Genomic DNA, 19,672 nt, shown 5'->3' with positions numbered 1-19,672 from the left:
AATCTTCACATTGTATACTACATCTGTAGACTTATTCTTATGACATAACTGCAAGTTTGCACCTTTGTCATTATATCTTCCTATTTCCTGCACTCCTCCACCCTTGGTAATCACTGTTCTATTCTGTTTCTATATATTTGAATTTTTCAAAGATTCCACATGTAAGTGAGATCATGCAGTATTTGTCTTTTTCTGTCTGGCTTATTTCACTTAGCATAATGTCCTGTAGTTTCATTCATGTTGTTGCAGATGACAGAATCTCTTTCCTTATTTATTTATTTATTTAGAGACAGAATCTCACTCTGTCACCCAGGCTGGAGTGCAGTGGTGCAATCTCAGCTCACTGAAAGGTCCACTTCCCTGGTTCATGCCATTCTCCTGCCTCAGCCTCCCGACTAGCTGGGACTACAGGCACCTTCCTCCATGGCCAGCTAATTTTTTATTGTATTTTTAGTAGAGATGGGGTTTCACCATGTTAACCAGGATGGTCTCGATCTCCTGACCTTGTGATCCACCCGCCTCGGCCCCTCAAAGTGCTGGGATTACGAGTGAGCCACCACGCCCAGCTGAATCTCTTTCCTTTTTAAGACTGAATAATATCTCACACACACACACACACACACACACGTGTGTATATATATATCCCACAACTTGTTTATTCATTCATCTGTCCACAGACATTTAGGTTGTTTCTGTAACTTTGCTACTGTGAATCACGCTACAGTGAACATGGGAGTGCAGATATCTTTACAAAGTGTTGATTTTATTTCTTTTGGGTATATATCTGGAAGAGGGATTGCTAGAGGATATGGTAGTTCTATTTTTAATTTCTTTAGGAACCTCCATACTGTTTATCTTAATAGTTACACCAATATGCATTCCCACCAACAGTGTACAAAGGTTTTCTTTCTTGACACCTTGGCCAATACTTATTATATCACGTATTTTTGTTAATAGCCATCTTAATGGGTGTGAGATGATAGCTCATTGTGGTTTTGATTTGCATTTCCCTGTGAATTAGTGATGTTGAGCACCTTTTCATATTCTTGGCCATTTGTATGCCTTTGGGATAATGTCCATTCAGGTTCTTCGCCTATTTTTTTTTTTTTTTTTGAGATGGAGTCTCACTCTGTTGCCCAGGCTGGAGTGCAGTGGCATGATCTTGGCTCACTGCAACCACTGCCTCCCGGGTTCAAGCAATTCTCCTGCCTCAGTCCCCTTAGTAGCTGGAATTACAGGCACATGCCACCATGCCCAGCTAATTTTTTTTTATTTTTAGTAGAGATGGGGTTTCACCATGTTGGCCAGGCTGGTCTCAAACTCCTGACCTCAGTTGATCCACCCTCCTTGGTTTCCCAAAGTGCTGGGATTACAGGCATGAGCCACTGTGCCCAGCTGCCTTTTTTTTTTTTTTTTTTTTTTTTTGAGACAGAGTCTTGCTCTGTCGCCCAGGCTGGAGTTCAGTGGCGCGATCTCAGCTCACTGCAACCTCTGCCTGCGGTGTTCATGCCATTCTCCTGCTTCAACCTCCCGAGTAGCTGGGACTACAGGTGCCCGCCACCATGCCCGGCTAATTTTTTATATTTTTAGTAGAGACGGGGTTTCACAGTGTTAGCTAGGGTGGTCTCGATCTCCTGACCTCGTGATCCACCTGCTTCGGCCTCCCAAAGTGCTGGGATTACAGGTGTGAGCCACTGCGCCCGGCCAGGGCTGCCTATTTTTAAATCAGGTTATTTACTTTTTTGCTGTTGAGTTACGTAAGTTCCTTGTATATTTTGGAGATTAACCCTTTACCTGATAAATGGTTGGCAAATATTTTCTTCTGATACATAGGCTGCCTTTTCATTTTGTTTATTGTTTTCTTGGCTCTGCAGAAGCTTTTTAGTCAGATGTAGTTCCACTTCTTTTTCATTTTTTTGTTTTGCTTTTGTTGCCTGTCCTTTGGTGTCATATCCAAAAAATAATTGCCAAGACTCATGTCAAGGAACTTTTATGCTTTTTTTCCCTAGGATTTTTATGGTATTAAGTCTTACATTTAGATCTTTGATCCATTTTGAGTTGATTTTTTGTGTATGGTGTAATGTAAGGGTCCAGTTTCATTCTTTGGCATGTGGATTTCCAATTTTTCCAACACCATTTATTGAACAGACCATCCCTTCTTTATCATGTCTGCTTGTTGGCATTGCCAAAGATTAGTTGACCATGTATGCTTGGATTTATTTCTGGGCTCCTGATTCTGTTCCATTGGTCTGTGTATATGTCTTTATGCCAGTACTATACTGTGGTTTTTTTGAGACAAGGTATTTGCTGGAGTGCAGTGGTGCTGTTTCAGCTCACTGCAGCCTTGACGTCCTGAGCTCAAGCAATTCTCCCACCTCAGCCTCTCAAGTAGCTGGGACTACAGGTGCGTACCACCACACCCAACTTATTTATTTATTTATTTTTGATATGGGGTTTAGTCATGTAGCCCAGGCTAGTCTTGAATTCCTGAGCTCAAGCAATTCACCTGCCTTGGCCTCCCAAAGTGCTGGGATTACAAGTATGAGCCACTGTGCCCAGCCAGCACTGTACTGTTTTGATTACTGTTGCTTTGTAATGCAATTTGAAATTAGGAAGTGTGATGCCTCCTCTTTTTTCCCCCCTCTTAAGAATATTTTGACTATTCAGGGTCTTTTTTGGTTCCATATGAATTGAAGAATTATTTTATTTGTTCCTGTGAGAAAATTTATTAGAATTTTGATAGAGATTATGTTGAATCTGTGTATTGCTTTAGGTAGCATAAACATTTTAGTGATATTAATTCTTATAATCCATGAATACATAATATTCTTCCATTTATTTATGCCTTTTTAAATTTCTTTCGTTATTGTTTTATTTTCTGTGTACAGAGTTTTCACCTCTTTGGCTAAATGTATTCCTAAGTATTTGATGCTATTATAAATGGAATTGTTTTCTTGATTTCTCTGTAGGATACATTGTTATTGTTGTAAAGAAATGCAACTGATTTTTATATGTTGACTTTGTATTCTGCAACTTTACTGAATTTGTTTATTAGTTCTGATTTTTTATTTTAGTGGAAGCTTTAGGGTTTTCTGCATATAGGAGCATGTCATCTGAAAACAGTGACGATTTAACTTCTTCCTTTCTGATTTGGATGCTTTTAATTTCTTTTTCTTGAATAATTCCTGTGACTAGAACTTCCAGTTCAATGTTGAATAGAAGTGGTGAAAGTGGGCATCCTTGTCTTATTTCTGATCTTAGAGGAAAAGCCTTCAACTTTTTACCATTGAGTATGATTTTAATTGTGGGTTTGTCATATGTAGTGCTGGTTTTTTTGGTTAATATTATTTATTTGATTTATCATTTTCCATATTTGACTTTCAAATATTTGCAATTCAAAATTATTTACCCTTCTTTTCAACAATATGAGGATTTGAAGTGCATTAACTTTAATCACCCCTATCCAAACTTACATACTACAGTTATACAGTATTTTACTTCTAGACTGTTTTCCCATTTATCATAATTATTTTTTATAGAATCCATGTTTCTTTGAATTTACTTTCTTTGCTCATCATTTCTTCTTGCATCTCAATCCTTCCATCTGTGATCTCTTTATTCTACTGAAGTATCCACTTTAGAATTTAATTTAGTGAGATACATGTTTACTTTTGTCTCTATTGGTTTTTGTGGGTTTTTTGGTCCTTTTCTTTGGAAGTGAGTTTTTATGGTTATATAATTCTAGGCAGAAAATTTTTTTTCAGCTTATTGATGGTATTTTTTCTATTATCTTCTCACTTCCGTGGTTGCTACAAGATTCTAGCAGTCAGTCTAGTTGCTATTTATTTGTCAATGATCTCTTTGACTTCTTTTTAATGTCTCTTTCTATCTAATGTTCTGAAATTTTACCATAGTAAGTCTGGGTATTGATTCTGGGGTACATTTGTTGGTCTTCCTACACCTCCTTATTAATGTATTTCAATAATTCTGGAAAATTTTCAGCTGTTATCCACAGAACATATCCTATTTCCTATTGTCTTATTCTAGAATTTAATTAGACAGACGGTAGGGCTTTCTAAGTTTTTAATGTTTGTTAACTCTATTTCAAGATATGAATTTTACAAATCTTGATTTTTTTGTGTTCTTGCCAAATCTTTTGTGCTTTTGCAAAGAGTTTTATAGCAATGTCAGCGTTATAATTTTTCACTTCAGCCATCAAACATAATTTAGGATACTCAAGAGGAAAATTAGGGCCTATTGTTATTTACCCATATTTTGGCTTACAATGTTAGTTCTTTCCTGCCTCATGTTCTAAGGTTCCATCTTTTATTGTTTCCTTTCTGTTTAGGGATCTTCGTTTAGCCATTCCTTTAGGGTAGGTGTGCTAGTGATAGATTCTCTTGGTCTTCCTTCATCTGAGAATGCTTTATGTATAATTACCAAGGTTTTTACTTGCACTTAGTGGGAAGAATAGAGAAAAGTATGCCTACTTCATCTCCCGAGAAGCAGAACTCTCCTACCTTTTAATGCTGTTTGTTTTTTAACATCAGAATTTTTAGTTTTTATCTTTTATTGGGAGGGTTTGTCTAGATAACTAATCCATTATTTAAAGGGACTAGAATGTGCCATGTTTTCTTGCATTTTGTTATTTTGACCATGAACTGCTCATTTTCACTACAAGTGTGTCTATGCAGATTATTTGAGGTCTAGGTTAAAGTTGACTATTTTCGGCCAGTCACTTTGAAACACTATCCATCAATGTCCACCTCAAATTAAATTTTCCTTTTTAGGGTTTTCAGACTACATAGATAACAGAAACTCAAATACACATGAAGTCCAACTTATAGTCATGAATTCTCAGGGGGTTATTTTAATTTACTCCTTCCAGCGCTAGGGTTGAGATAGCCAATTTCCTTGCTATTCCTTTCTTTTCAGTGGGGCTTCACTGTGGGTAAAGTTCTTTGGAGTCTCAGTGTTTTAGGGGGATCTCATTTTTATTCCCCACCTGGGTATGTTTTGGGCTTTACTTTCTGCCACCTGTATGTGGTGTAGTCATTAAACAGAAACTCAAGGATTCTGGATTTTGGCAAAATTCTCCATGATAGGTGCTCTTTTTGGTACTTCTAGAGTTCTGTGTCTTACTTCACTTGGGAGATTGGCATATATGCTTACTTTTACACAAGTTAATGTGCAAAATATATTTTAAAACATTTATTATTCAGTATTTGAGTTATTTTATGTAGGTGGGCTTGTCAGGGAATCTAATTTACCATGCTCCTGGAAAAAGAATTATTCATAATATATTATTTTCTTCTATAAACTTTTATCTTCTTAGCATATGTCTCTTAGCTGAATATGTTGCAGTCTTAAAGTATTTAGTGATTACCCCATTTCTTATCATTACTTGGGAGATTTTTTCCAAATAGTTTAAATTTTCTACTTCTTGTTTATTATCAGTTTTCTTTCTCCCTCTTAACCCTATAGTATAAAACAGACTATATAAAATGATCTTCTGAAAAGCTGTTCAGTCAGGTTGGTATGATTAGATGTCATGAAAGTGATGTGGCATGATTCTTTGGCTGCATAGTCACCTCACATTCTTCACTTCTGGATTGAAATTTAGGAGAGGGAACCTGGAGATCAGAAATGATTTATTGTCTTATTTACACATAAAGTGAAGAGGAGAAATCATTCTATATCTAGCTAGAAATGTTTGTAAGAGATATTATCTCTCAAAAAGCAATTGGGGATGTGGGGATTAGAAATGACAAGAGAATGGCTACAGACATGATGTTCTATCCAAATTAATAAAATTCAAGGAAATAATTATGTTAGAGTGGAAGAAGTTTGCCTTTTCCTAGAACTCTGGAGCATCAGTCTGAGATCATGTTCAGGAGACAACTCAGGAAGATACACGTGCACACATGTACACACATATGCACACACACTTGCATAACTACAAAGACACACGCATTGTAAATACACATATGTAATTAAGTAGTTACAGAACCGGGGAAATTCTGGCAAGTGAATCATTGGGTTTTGTTTTATCCCCTTCCTGATAATCCTCAAAGTAATATGTGTTCATTAGAAAAACATTGAAAAGTCCAGAAAAATCACCCATGATGCTACTTCCTAATAAAAACAATGGCAATATTTTGGCATATTTCTTTTGCACTTATTAAATATGGTTCAGCTTGTATGAATAATTACACTCAGTCCTGCTTTCCTCCTCTACTTGCCGTTCTATATTAGGTATATCCCCATGTTTCTAAATAGTATTTTAATCATGGCAAAATATTCTTTCATGTGGGTGGTTCACGATTTTGTTCAGGCCATCTTATTAGAGATTGAAGTTGTTAAAATTTTTCCAATAATAAATTGAGTCACTATTGACCTTTGTCTTGGCCCTAGAAAAGTAATTTTTAAAAATGGTGAAATCTCTGAGAGATCCAAGTTCAGCGATTGACCTATGACCTAGGAGTTCTTCATGGGAGTTTCTCCATCTCCAACTCCTACACTTCTTTTGGCCATGGCAAACTTTTCAAAGGATTTCTCACAACCACATATGATACATGTTCCCCTTGAGAGGATTCTAGTAAATTTTTTTTTTTTAATCCCCATCTCACTATATTTCAAGTGCTATTTTAGCGCCCTGTTGTATATTTCATATGCTAGTGCCTGGGCACCAATTGGTGCCTTGTGAAAGGACTAAATTATTCTGGGTTTGCACTGCAGGTGAGCATTTCAAACAAGGGTATTAAGCCTTTGAAACGTGGCTAGTTCAAATTGACATATTCTGTAAGTATAAAATATACAATGAATTACAAAGACTTTGTTTTTTTTTTTTTTGAGACGGAGTCTCGCTCTGTCGCCCAGGCTGGAGTGCAGTGGCCAGATCTCAGCTCACTGCAAGCTCCGCCTCCCGGGTTCCCGCCATTCTCCTGGCTCAGCCTCCCGAGTAGCTGGGACTACAGGCGCCCGCCACCTCGCCCGGCTAGTTTTTTGTATTTTTTAGTACAGACGGGGTTTCACCGTGTTCGCCAGGATGGTCTCGATCTCCTGACCTCGTGATCCGCCCGTCTCGGCCTCCCAAAGTGCTGGGATTACAGGCTTGAGCCACCGCGCCCGGCCTACAAAGACTTTGTATAATAAAATGAGGTAAGGTGTCTTATTAATAATATTGTTCACATTGATTACATGTTGAAATGATATTTTTGATATTTTGGCTTAAATTAATTTTATTAAAATTAATTACATTCATTTCTCTTTACATTTTTTAATGTGGCTATGAGAAAATTTAAAATTACATTTGTGGCTTGCATTTGCGGCTGGTACTTTATTTCCATTGGACAGGCTGATTTAGGACATCGAGTTAGAGTCATCCCATGGCTGAAACTTAAAGCAGAAAACCAACCACATGGTCCACGCCCCGTACCACTGTTTCCTTCCTGGAAAGCACACCCACTCTCTGCTTCCTGCTTAAGCCTCCAAAATCCTGCATAAAGGAAAAAGAAAAAAAAAAAGAAAACGTGTTAGCAGGCTTCCTCCTGGCCCACCCTCTCTCAACATTCAACCCCGCCATAGTGCACGAACGTGGAAACAGAGAATTAGGTGCACGTGGAAGCAGAGAATTAGGTGATGGTAAGAGACCTAACTAATTGTTGAGTCTGTTCTGCGTTAAGTTGGATGAGTGACAGATACTCCCCAGTGGCACGGATCTAGCAGTAAAGTGCTCACCGAAAGCTCTGTGGCTTTGGGCTTTGACTGCAGCTTTGAGCCATTTTCTTCTCCTCCATCTGACTTCAATCACTCCTTTTGCAAAAGCCCCAAAGCTCCCTTGTGCCTGCTTTCAGAGATTCAGAACTGGGACCCCGCAGACCTTATTGCCATTTCAGCTGCCAGGAGGATTAACAACGGTGCCTAGCAGAGCTCCTGGCTTTCAGCAGCTAGATGAGAAGGCTAAAGCTGGCACATTTGGATTCAACAGGAACCTGAGATAACTGAGCCAGTTTGTTTAGATTCCACAGTTTTCCAGGCTTGCCAGGACGCTCCAGCCTCCCAGACAACTCAAGGACTTGGCCAAAAACACTTCAGTGAATAAGTGATAGTTGACACACCATCCTAAACTCAGCCACAGCAAGGTCTGTGCTCAGGCCCTCACCAGGAGTGGCCCAGAAACAGCACAGAGCTCCTTGGCTGGGAGCTTGCCCTGGGTGCAGCTAGCTGCACATGGCTCCTGGTTGCTGCTTTGTGAGGATTCCAAGGGCAGCTGAGGTTACTTGTTGCCCTAACCCACTTGCAAAGCTGGTCAAGCTCCCATCTAAGCAAAGGTTCTTCCTGCTTTTGATTACTTTTGCAGGGAGCCTCTGAGGGTGCACAGAGTCATATTTCCTGCCATGTTTTTTAGTCTCTTTTTTCCACTGGCCCTTTCCCTTTCAGGCCGGTAGAGGCAGAGTCTTTCTTGTGGCTTGATGCCAGTTGAAACTTCCAGATGTGGCTGAAGGAGTCTGGCAGTTTCCCTTCTGAAGCGAGAATCTTCAGTCTAATTCCTAGGAAATGCAGTCTGGGAGAAGAGACAGACACTTGCGTATTTCCCACTCCTACACAGAACACGTATTTGAGCGCCTTTTTGCTGTAGGCTTAAGCTGTGTGCTAGCCCCCGAGAACTCAGATGAATCAGGTGTAAATTCAGCCTTGTTGACTTTTACGGCCTGTGAAAAGCGATGAGCGTCATCACTGAGGTACACACAGGGGAACTAGGATTTCAGCAGAGACATAGATAGGTTTGAGCACACAGAAATGGGAGAAAAACGTCATGGACATTTCATGAAAGTGACATTAGAGCTGGCATTGGAGGATACATATGACCTGACTCTAGTACAGGGTTTCTCAATCTCAGCACTACTGACTTCGGACCAGATCTTTTTTTTACTGTGAGGTTGCCGTACATTGCAGGATGGTTAGCAGCATCCCTGGCTTACTACCCACCAGCATACCAATAGGACCCCATCCGGCTGTGACAACCAAAAATGTCTCCAGGTAAAATCACCCTGGTTGAGAGCCACTGCTAGTAAGACATCAACAAAAGAACATTCTGGAAAGAGTCAGAACACAAAGGACAGGTCCTGCATGAACATAGCAGGTAACTCAGTTTGCCTAGAATGAAGGGTATGAAGAAGACTGAGGCAAAACAGGAGGAAGTTAGAATACCAGCTCCTCAGACGGGCACTCAGTGTGTGTGTGTCTGTTTTGTTCCACAATGTATCCCAAGCACTTGGAATGGAGTATCTCAGGCAGTAGGAGCTTAGTAGTGTGTGTTGAGTGGAGGAAAGCCTGGGATCACTCTTATGACAGCGTAAAAACACAGGAGAAGAAAGGCAGGATGTGGGAAGGAATTGAATGATTGACATTTTGGAGGTGTTGACTTTGAGATCTATAGACAAGCAGGTGGAGGTATACTGCAGATAGTTGGAATGCAGTGATTGAGCTTAGGAGAAAGTCAAGAAGTGAGAAATGTGGGCCAGGTGTAGTGGGTCCAGCCTGTAATCCCAGAACTTTGGGAGGCCAAGGCGGGAGGATCACTATAGGTCATGGTTTTGAGACCAGCCTGGCCAACATGGTGAAACCCTGTCTCTACTTAAAATATAAACATTAGCTGGGCATGGTGGTGGGCACCTGTAATCCCAGCTACTCAGGAGGCTGAGGCAGGAGAATTGCTTGAACCTCAGGAGCAGGAGGTTGCAGTGAGCCAAGATCACGTCACCGACCTCCAGCCTGGGCAACAGAGTTAGACTCTCAGAAAAAAAAAAGGAAGTGAGAAATGTGGACATCGTCTGCACACAGTCCCAGTTGGATGAGACTGGCAAGTTTGGGACTATACAAGTCGAAATTCTTGATGACAGCCACATTCATCGGTGTGTAGCACAGATCAGTGCTTTCACACTTATCTTTTTTTTAAGCTTTATTGAGGTATGATTGATATACAAAAATTGCACACATTTGCTACATATATCGTGATGAGTTTGGATATATGCATATACCTATAATGCCATCACCACAACCAAGCAACTAGACATACCCATCAAGATGATTGTTTATTATTATTCATTCTCATCTTTTTCCATGACAAAACCCACATTTTTAGTTGAGCACAGAATTATCTGAAATAAAAACTATATATTCCACGTTCTTTTATCACTAGATGTAACCATGGGACTAAGTTTTGGCCAGGAGATTTAAGAATACACAATTATGATATATCAATTAAAAATAGATATATTTTTTAAAAGAGTGAGTGTCATGTAATCGCTTCCAGGAACCTGTCCTAATAGACATTTGGCTTCTTTTGTCACCTTTTTATTTGTCCAAAGTTTCATCCTGCTTCCTAGAATCTTGATGTGAAGGGCTGGAGTTCTAGCAGTCTTCTTGGACCACAAGGATGTGTTCCACCTTAAGATGGAGCAGCAAAGGCTAGCACGGGGCCAGGCCTCTAGATGATTTTGGGAATCTGCTATGCCTGCCCTGGATTGCCAATCCCCAGGCTTTTACGTGAGGGAGAGATGGATTTCCATCTTGTGTAAGCCACTGCTATTGTGGGCCTCTGCTTCTAGCCAAGACCTGATCTCAGCTGATAGCATGGAAAACAGCAGATGGAGAAGTTGCCAGAGAATTTGAACGGAGGAAAAATGGTGACATGGAGACAAGGGCAGAATTTCAGAAAGGAAGTGTCCTACAATGTGAAAGATGATGAGGTCTGAGGACAAAGATTGAACAGCCTGTAGGTGGGTTCAAGCAAGCACTGTCTCAGGTTAACTGTAAAGCGAACTGTGGGAAGACCCACTGCAGCACCTGCAAATACCCAAGGCCTGCCAACATAGCTACATCTTGGGATGTGGGAGGTGCCTGTATATTATGAAGAGAAAAAAAATACTGTAGACTCACTTCAGGCTGTATAGACTGTCTCAGCCTTCAGGGAATTAGAGCCATAGAGTCACTGTAGTCTCTAAGGTCATCAAGATAACTAAAGAAGGTATCCAGGCATAGAGAGTAAGCAATGAGCGAAGGAGCAAATGCTCTTCCTCCTACTCCCTTCACTGGGCTAATGCTCACTGGCCCTTCAGATTTCAGCCTCAACGTCACCTGCTCCAATAGGCATTTCCTGACCTTCCCTGTTGTAGTCTCTGATAGCTCCCAAAACTTTGCCTGCATATTTCTTTCCAACTTTTATCTATGCATTAATTTGTTTACTATCTATCTTGTTCAATGGTTTGCAAGTTTCATGAAGCTTTGGATCTTGCCTGGTCCGTTTCATTGCTGTATCTCCGAGGCCCAGCCCCTTGCCTGGCAAAATAACAGCAGCTCATGAAACACACGAATGAAGTTTCTCCTTACAGCTCTAGCACCATCCTTTTGATGTTCTGCTTCGTTTGCTCCTTGTGTGAGGGCGAGAGACGTTCTGATGCTGTTGCTGGCTTCTCAGTGCATTCATCTAAAAAATAATGATGAAGAGGAGAGATCTGAAGGTGGAATTTCTACATAATATCTACCCATGTTGAGGTGAACGGTGTCTTACTTAATTCCTCAGTCACTCATGCAGGGCACAAGGGAACCAATTACTGTACAAGACTGTGGGGTTCCCAAGGGTCTCTCAGAACCTGGAGGAGGCTTCTGAAGTTCCCCTGAGCAGCTCTCAGGGTAAAGGCGTTCTAATAGGTACTCTAGATCGGTACCTGTTAGAAGAGTGTTTCTGATACAGAGAAAGGGCAGCATTCCAACCTTTCCCCACTGTACCTCCTCTCTGGCCTAACCCCTCATTTTCTTACCCCAGTCCTCTGTCCCCAGTGAGAGCCACTGCTCTTCCCCAACATACCTCAGGCATCAGGCACTGCCGCTCTGTGCCTCGGCTCAGGTGGTTTCCCCTCCTGGATGTCCCTGTCCCTGCCTCTCAAACACCACCCACTCTCAGAACCCATGCCAAATTCCATCCTCTCTAGGAAGTCTTCCTGGGTCACCCAGCAGGCACTTGTCTTTCTCCTGCAATGCCTATTGTTTCATCTTCCTTTGAACATCAGCACATTCTGTCTTGTGGTGTTACTATTATTGTTACATGGGTGTTCAGTTTCCTGAAAGGGTGCTGCCTTGGGCTTCCGTATGCCCCTGGAGAGCTAGCAGACTGCCCTGAACAGAGAAGACGTCACTAGATAGCAGTTGGTTGACTGATTGCAGCATCCTGCTCCTTAACTGTGCTCTCCGTTCACTGAAGTGGAGAACACACACACGCGTGCGCACGCGCACACACACACACACACACACGACAGCTGTAATCAATGCAGCCCCTGGTTTCATACTTTCGTGAGGGGACTTCACAGCTTCTCATCTTGAACTGTCAGACAGACATTCTACAAGATGCTGAGAACATAATTTATTTTCCTGTCTCAAGCAAAATCTGCTGTGGATAGTAACTTATAAACTGTAATAGATGATTATAAGTGAGATTCATGTAATTGTTTCACAGCAAGCTTTAAATAAACATATAAATTTCAGTGTCCCTGCTTATTGGATTTCCCCGCATGTTGGAATTGATCTGAGATCTCACTGAAGTGTAAACTATAAACCAGCCTCTGAGGCTCTTAAATCCAGAAAGGTGGGACTAGAGATAATAGAATAGTCAGCCCCTATTTGGCAGGATGGAGCACGCCTATTTGGCAGGATGGTTAGCAAATTACACTTTGTCAGCCAAAGAATGACAGCTTCATTCTCAGTAAGCTCCCGGGCTGCCCCTCAGTGGCCCCTCCTTGTCTATCTCCATTGTCAAAGGCTTTGGCTGACAACAGGGGTCAAAACCCTCCACTTGTGACACACTAAGATTTTTTTTTCGTCTTCTTCTTCTTCTTTTTTTTTTTTTAGACAGAGTTTTTCTCTTTGTTGTCCAGGCTGGAGTGCAGTGATGTGATCTCGGCTCACAGAAACCTCCTCCTCCCGGGTTCAAGTGATTCTCATATCTTAGCCTCCTGAGTAGCTGGGATCACAGGCACCCACCACCACACTAATTTTTGTATTTTTAGTAGAGACGGGGTTTCACCATGTTGGCCAGGTTGGTTTTGAACTCCTGATCTCAGGTGATCCACCTGCCTCGGCCGCCCAAAGTGCTGGGACTACAGGCATGAACCACTGTGCCCAGGCTAGGATTTTCATTATCAAAAATTCCTTTTGCAATCATTTATCAGGTCAGCCCTAATGTCCTGTTTCAATTGCGTGAGAGCTTATTCGAAGTAACTTGGCCAGTCCCTTAGGTATAGGCCCAGCTCATTCACAGGTTGGAGTGAAGGCACATTTAGCAATGGTAGGGGTGATACGGAAAAGATGGTTGTAATGAAGGTCTTGGGACACACCTTAAAACTGCCACCAAATGTCCCCAGGGCATCAGCTTGCAGTAGCATGCCCACCATGGGTGCACAGTGTCTCACGAAGCATGCCTCTCCTCTCTAGACTGCAAGCTCGTGTCTGGACTGGGCTAAACCTCTTTCTTCCATGTTTCAAACTGTTATGTTCATTTCATGTGCGTTATAAAAAATTATGAACTGATAAGCCTATGTTGCTAATTGAAAGCTTTCTTGCTCAAGCGGGCTGTGTCAGAATTACTGATGACTTCCAAGGAACAAATATGAGGACCAACTTCAGTGGCAACTTCACAGAGCAAACCGCCCAGGTTAAAAGAAAGGGAAATGACTTCCTTCTGCTAGGAAGAACTAACACAGAAATCACTGCTTTCCCAATAGCAAGTTATCTAAGTCGATGGTAGGATTGTATGTTCCTTTTTAATTTGCATACAAAAAATTTCAAGAATACTTGCTTCTCAAACAGATGATGGGGTCATTCTAAGAAAGCAACATAAGGCCCTAATTTGGAAGTAGTTGGAGGACCATACTTGCTCAAAGTGTTCTAAGACTGGAAGAAAGCTGTTTTGCAAGGGATTTTGCCACCAAAAGCCATGGGAAGGGCCAACAGAAAGAAAAACTTGATATGCTTTATTTTTTAAATTTTATTTATTTATTTTCAAGACAGAGTCTGGCTCTGTCACCCAGGCTGGAGTGCAGTGGCGCGATGTCAGCTCACTGCAGCCTCTGCCTCCTGGGTTCAAGCAATTCGCCTGCCTCAGTCTCCCGAGTAGCTGGGATTACTTGATATGCTTTAGAATGAAACTGTGTATCCTCTTCAAATCAACAAGAGATATATTAAGCTGTAATTGACAGTGGTTAGTGATTTCATGTTTTCCTGTGATTTCTAAACATCCTATAACTGAACCATGGCTGTTACAAGCATGGATTCTGAAGCCAGCTAGGACTGTCTGGGTTTAACTCCTGGCTCTGATATTTACCAACTTAACTTTTCTGTGCCTCAGTTTCCTCATGTGAAAAATGGGGATGCTTATAGTACCTACCCAATAAAGGTTTTAAGGAGCGTGGACTAAGCTCTGATTTTTTAATCTTGCCCAAATTCCTATCTAAGGGGTCTGGGGAGTCATACCCTACAAGCAATAAATTCTCATCAGATGGGTTTTATTTAACCCTATATATCGTGACTTACTTTCCAATCTGACTCTGGTATAACGAGGAAGAAAATAAAATGTTTGACCCCAAAACATGTTTCTCTGCCATATCTTGAAATTGCCCTGCAAAGTCTCTTGTGGGAAAAATCCACATTCTGTAGAGAATTCCCTTTTCCTCTTGTTTTCCTTCCTTCCTTTCCAGATCCAGGAGATAAACAACTAAGAGCCAGGCACCCTTTTAAGTCCAATAAGAAATATTTTACAACCTGCTCTCTCTGAAGTCTGCTATCGGAATATTTCTTAAATGTATTTGATTGATGTCTCATGCCTCCCAAAAATATATAAAACCAAGCGGTACCCCAACCACCTTGGGCACATGTTTTCAGGACCCCCTGAGGGCTGTGTCATGGGCTATGGTCACTCATGTTTGGCTCAGAATAAATCTCTTAAAATAGTTTTACAGAGTCTGACTCTTCGTCAACAGGAGGATTAGTAGGTTAGTACATGGAAAACCCTTAGAACAAGGCCTGGCACATACTGAGCACTCTACAAACATCTCTTGCTGCTACTACTATTATGGGGGGTATGGAGAGGGGAGGACTTTTTAAGAATTATGATTCAGAATTATTGAGAAAAGCAATTTAAAAAGCATGTACCCTGAATTTAGACACACCAGGTTTTAAGTTTGTGCTCCGTTATTAGCTGTGTGAACATAAGCACGAAATGCGTATCTATAAGCATCAGTTACTTTGTCTATAAAATGGGTTGATTTTAGGATACACTCTGTAGGGTTGTAAGGGTTAAATAAGTGAATGATTGAAAAGTACTTAGCATAGTTTTGGCACATAGTAAATATTCCAAAACATTAACTGTGTTTCTCCTATCATTACCTCAGTGTTTTACCTTCTTTAAAGAATAATCTCAGTAGTACGTTATCAGTTTAAATTTAGTAATTTTAGTTCTTTTGAATACTTATGCTTGTCTGTCTTAATAAAGTATTATCTTTGTAACATAAAATGAAACGTATAATTGAGCAGGAAAGTGTGATACTGTCTTTTTTTCTCACTTGAATGTACTTAGAGGACGTCTAATAATTCAGATCACAGGCCGTTACCAAGGCCCTGTATTTCATCTGTTGGCAGCCATCCTGATGGCAGGCAAGGAACCAAAGGGAAAATATGCATCTCTAAGGAGCCAGCCTCAGAAACCGAACCCATAAGACAGTGGCAAATGCCACATGTGATTAAGTGAAACAATGAATTTATGGAAACTCAGATCAGAGACAGTCACGATTTTTCTTTGGAAATACGGGAAATAATCTTTTTCCAAAATATGTTTTGGAAAAACTCAAAAGAAATATGAAATCAAGGAATGATCTTACCTTTTTATTTCATAAAATGACAAATTAGAAGTAAAGATTTAGAACCATGGCAGCATTTGGTCTTCTAAACCAGGGGTCCCCAACCCCAAGCCGTAGACTGGTACCGGTCTCTGGCCTGTTTGGAACCAGGCCGCAAGCAGGAAGGGAGCGTTGGGCGAGTGAGCATTACCACCTGGGCTCCGCCTCCTGTAAGATCAGTGGCAGCATTGGAGTCTCACAGGAGTGCAAACTTTATTGTGAACTGCAAATGTGAGGGATCTAAGTTGCACACTCCTTATGAGCTCCTTATAAGAATTGAATTCTCCCACCCCATCCGCAGCTACTCCCCGCCCCCCGTGGAAAAATTGTCTTCCACAAAACCGGTCCCTGGTGCCAAAAAGGTTGGGGGTTGTTGCTCTGAACAAAGCAGCACTGATTGAATGGCATAGACATGGTGTACTGTCCTGGGAAAGAGACAATTCGCGGATTGCAGGCTCTGTGTCCCACTCATTGTGGGTTTCCTCAAGGAACAGATCTGAGTAAGGATGAGATATTGCTAAAGTTAGAAGGGTAACCATCAGAACCTCAGGGGGAATATTAAACAGTTGTACAGATTGGGGGTTAGCAAGCTACAACCTGTAGGCCAAATCCAGCTGCCTGCTACCTGTTTTTGTAAATAAAGTTTTGTTGGAACACAGCCATGTCCATTTATTAATGAATTGTCTGTAGCTACAGCAGCAGAGTCGAGTGGTTGTATCAGAGACTGTAGGGCCTATAAAGCCTAAAATATTTGCTATCCAACCCTCGACAGAAAACCTTTGCCTACTTTAGTTAACTGATTCAGCTCAACTAAAGAACCATAGAAAAATATTAAAAAGCAAACAATAAAATGAAGAAAATATTTACAACACACATAATAAATCATGGGTTAATAGCTTTAAAATAGCTATACAATATAACAGTAATAAAATAAAAAATGCAAAATATATTGCTTTCTAAATCAATAAGCAAAATATGAATAGCACCAACAGAGAAATGGATAAAGGCCATAAATAGCCTGCATTAGTCAGAGTTCTCCAGAAGAAGAGAACTAATAGGATATATGTATATATGAAAGGGAGTTTGTTAGGGAGAATGCGCTCACATGTTCACAAGGTGAAGTCCCACAATAGGCCATCTGCAAGCTGGGGAAGAAAGCAGCCAGTAGCAGCTTAGTCCGAGTCCAGAAGCCTCAAAAGCAGGGAAGCTGACAGTGCAGCCAAAGGTCCAAGACCCTCCAGCAAACCACTAGTGTAAGTCCCAGAGTCCAAAGGCCGAAGAACCTGGAGTCTGATGTCCAAGGGCAGGAGGAACGGGAGGAAGCACCCAGCACAGGAGAAAGATGAAAGCCAGAAGATTCTGCAAGCCAGCTTACCCCACCTTCTTCCATCTGTTTTGTTCTAGCCACACTGGCAGCTGACTGGATGGTGCCCACCCACATTGGGGGTGGCTCTTCCTCTCCCAGTCCACTGACTCAAATGTCAATCTCCTCTGGCAACACCCTCACAGACACACCCAGAAACTACTTTACCACCCATCTAGGCATCCTTCAATCCAATCAAGTTGACACCTAATATTAACCATCACATAGCCCATTCACTAATAAAGGACTGACTGGCCTGTAAGCCTAGGAAACACTGATAACACCACTAGTAATCAAGGAAACACAACTTAAGCCAATAAAAATATTTTTTCCAGGAAAATGGCAAAAACTTTTCTTCTTTTATTTTCTTCTTTTTTATTTTATTTTTAAATTGGTACTGCAGGTTGATGAAGTTATGGGGAGAAAGAAAGAACTCACATACATTCAAGTGTAAAAAGGGCAAATTTTCAGGGAGACATTTGGCACCAAAAATCTTTAAAATGTGCTTTCCCTTTGACATAAAAAAAATCACTTCTGGGAATTTTTCTTGGGAAGTAATTGGACATGGCATAAAGATATGGATACACAGATATTCATGGCAGCAAATGTGGAAACAATCTAGCTGTGAATAAAACAAGACTGGTTAAATGAAGTAGAGTATATACAACATAATATTATGCAGGCATTAAAATCATGACATAGTGTTATGTTTATGGACATGGAAAGCGGTTCCCAATTTAAAAATAATATTAATCTACATCACAGCCAACTGGAAGGACAGAAGCTCTAGCCTGGGGCTTACAGAATGAGTAACGTGAGGCTCCATAACCAAAACATTGCCGAAAACATCAGCCCACCAACTGTCAAACGGGAAGTAACTTGTAAAATCCAGATCCCTCATTCTGTATATGCTGAAGTCCAAGTCCCAGAAAGGAAGTGAGTTGACCAAAGTCACACAGCCAATGAAGCTGAGAGTTGCACATAATAGGAACCTCATTGTAATGGCTTAAGCAAATAGGGATTAACTTGTTCAAAAGCAACAAGAAGTCCATAGACGGGCAGTGCAAGGCTAACACAGCTGCCCCGTGATGCCGTCAGGGACCCGGACCCGTTCTGCTTCCCGTTCCTACCTGTGCGACTTTGGTTCTGCTGGTGAGATGGCTGCGTTTTGCTGAGAAAAATTGTTCGCCATGGCCCCATCACAACCTGGACGGGGACATCTGGATGCTTCCCGGGAAATGTCATCGTAATGCCATCCCATGTCCCTACATGGTCTAAGTGTGTACTCTGTGCCTCTTTTCATCCCAGAGGAGTCATCACGCTTTGCTTTCGGTAAGTGATTGGATACATGGGTCCTCTCTGCTCTGTTGTAAGCTCTTGGAAAATACAGAACGTGTGTTATTTAATTCCTGGATTTCTTTGCAGTTTAGACAGTGGTTTAAATGTGGTGGGTTTTCAAGTTCTGCAAGAATATTTGCTGTTTCTGTGTTTGGTTGGTTAGTTTAGTTTTTCCCCATTCATGTGAGCTTAGCATGGTGCACTGTCTCTGAAGCCTGGGTTTGAACTCAGTTCTGCTATTTACTAGCTTAGCAATACTGAAAAATTTAGTTAACCTCTCTGTGCCTCAGTTCCTCATCTCAATAATGGAGATAAAGATAGTACCTGGGTGTTGTGAAAACGAAGTGAGTTTGTATTTGTAAAACACTTATACCAGGGTTTTGGCACATATTAATAGTGAGAACCATATAGGTGCTTGTTAAAAAGAAGAACTTTAGCTTAGGAAATCTCTGATGTGTATGTACATGGAGGGGGGCTTAGATGGACAAAAACCTCACACAAATGAACATGTGAGGATCCCAAATGCCAGTTTCCAAAGGTATTAGTGGGGAAATCATGGGGAGAAAAACAGATATTTTTGTGGCAACTCAAAACCAAAGCTGGAGAACTTAGTGTCCTAAGTGTAGGAAAAAGGAGAAAAGGTATATTTAGGAACTCATTTGGGTTTAAGAACTCATTTTTTTTAGAAACCAGTTGGAATGAACACCCAGTAAAAGTGTCTACCTGTCTTGGGAGGAGATGGTTAGTTCTGAAGCAAGGATTGCCCTGTGTTTTCAACAGTGTCATGCATTTAAAATTGCAGTCAGCTGCACATAACAGGAACCTCATTGTAATGGCTTAAGCAAATAGGGATTAATTTGTTCAAAAGCAACAAAAAAGTCCATCGATGGGCAGTGCAAGGCTAATACAGCTGCCCCGTGATGCCATCAGGGACCCGGACCCATTCCTACCTGTGAGACTTTGGTTCTGCTGGTGAGATGGCTGCTGTGCCTCCAGGCGTCATGCGTGCATTTTAGCCAAG

The 19,672-nt window shown here is 41.1% G+C and overlaps 1 protein-coding gene and 1 long non-coding RNA gene across 2 annotated transcripts in view; one reads left to right on the top strand and one right to left on the bottom strand.

Annotated features, from left to right (window-relative positions):
- The window catches only part of LOC105487336 (N-alpha-acetyltransferase 40-like), a 137,176-nt gene that overhangs the window by 105,249 nt on the left and 12,255 nt on the right, over positions 1-19,672 (top strand). The window lies entirely within an intron of this gene.
- LOC139363518 (uncharacterized) lies at positions 7,235-17,348 on the bottom strand. Its single transcript, XR_011624122.1, has 3 exons — positions 17,056-17,348; positions 11,395-11,491; positions 7,235-7,498 (listed from the first exon to the last, which is right to left on the bottom strand). It is a non-coding gene; the product is annotated as an uncharacterized lncRNA (long non-coding RNA).

The sequence above is a fragment of the Macaca nemestrina genome, chromosome 5, assembly GCF_043159975.1.
Source record: "Macaca nemestrina isolate mMacNem1 chromosome 5, mMacNem.hap1, whole genome shotgun sequence".
Taxonomy (NCBI): domain Eukaryota; kingdom Metazoa; phylum Chordata; class Mammalia; order Primates; family Cercopithecidae; genus Macaca; species Macaca nemestrina.
Note: the sequence above shows the minus strand (reverse complement) of the source record. Positions and strands in the feature narration are given on the sequence as shown.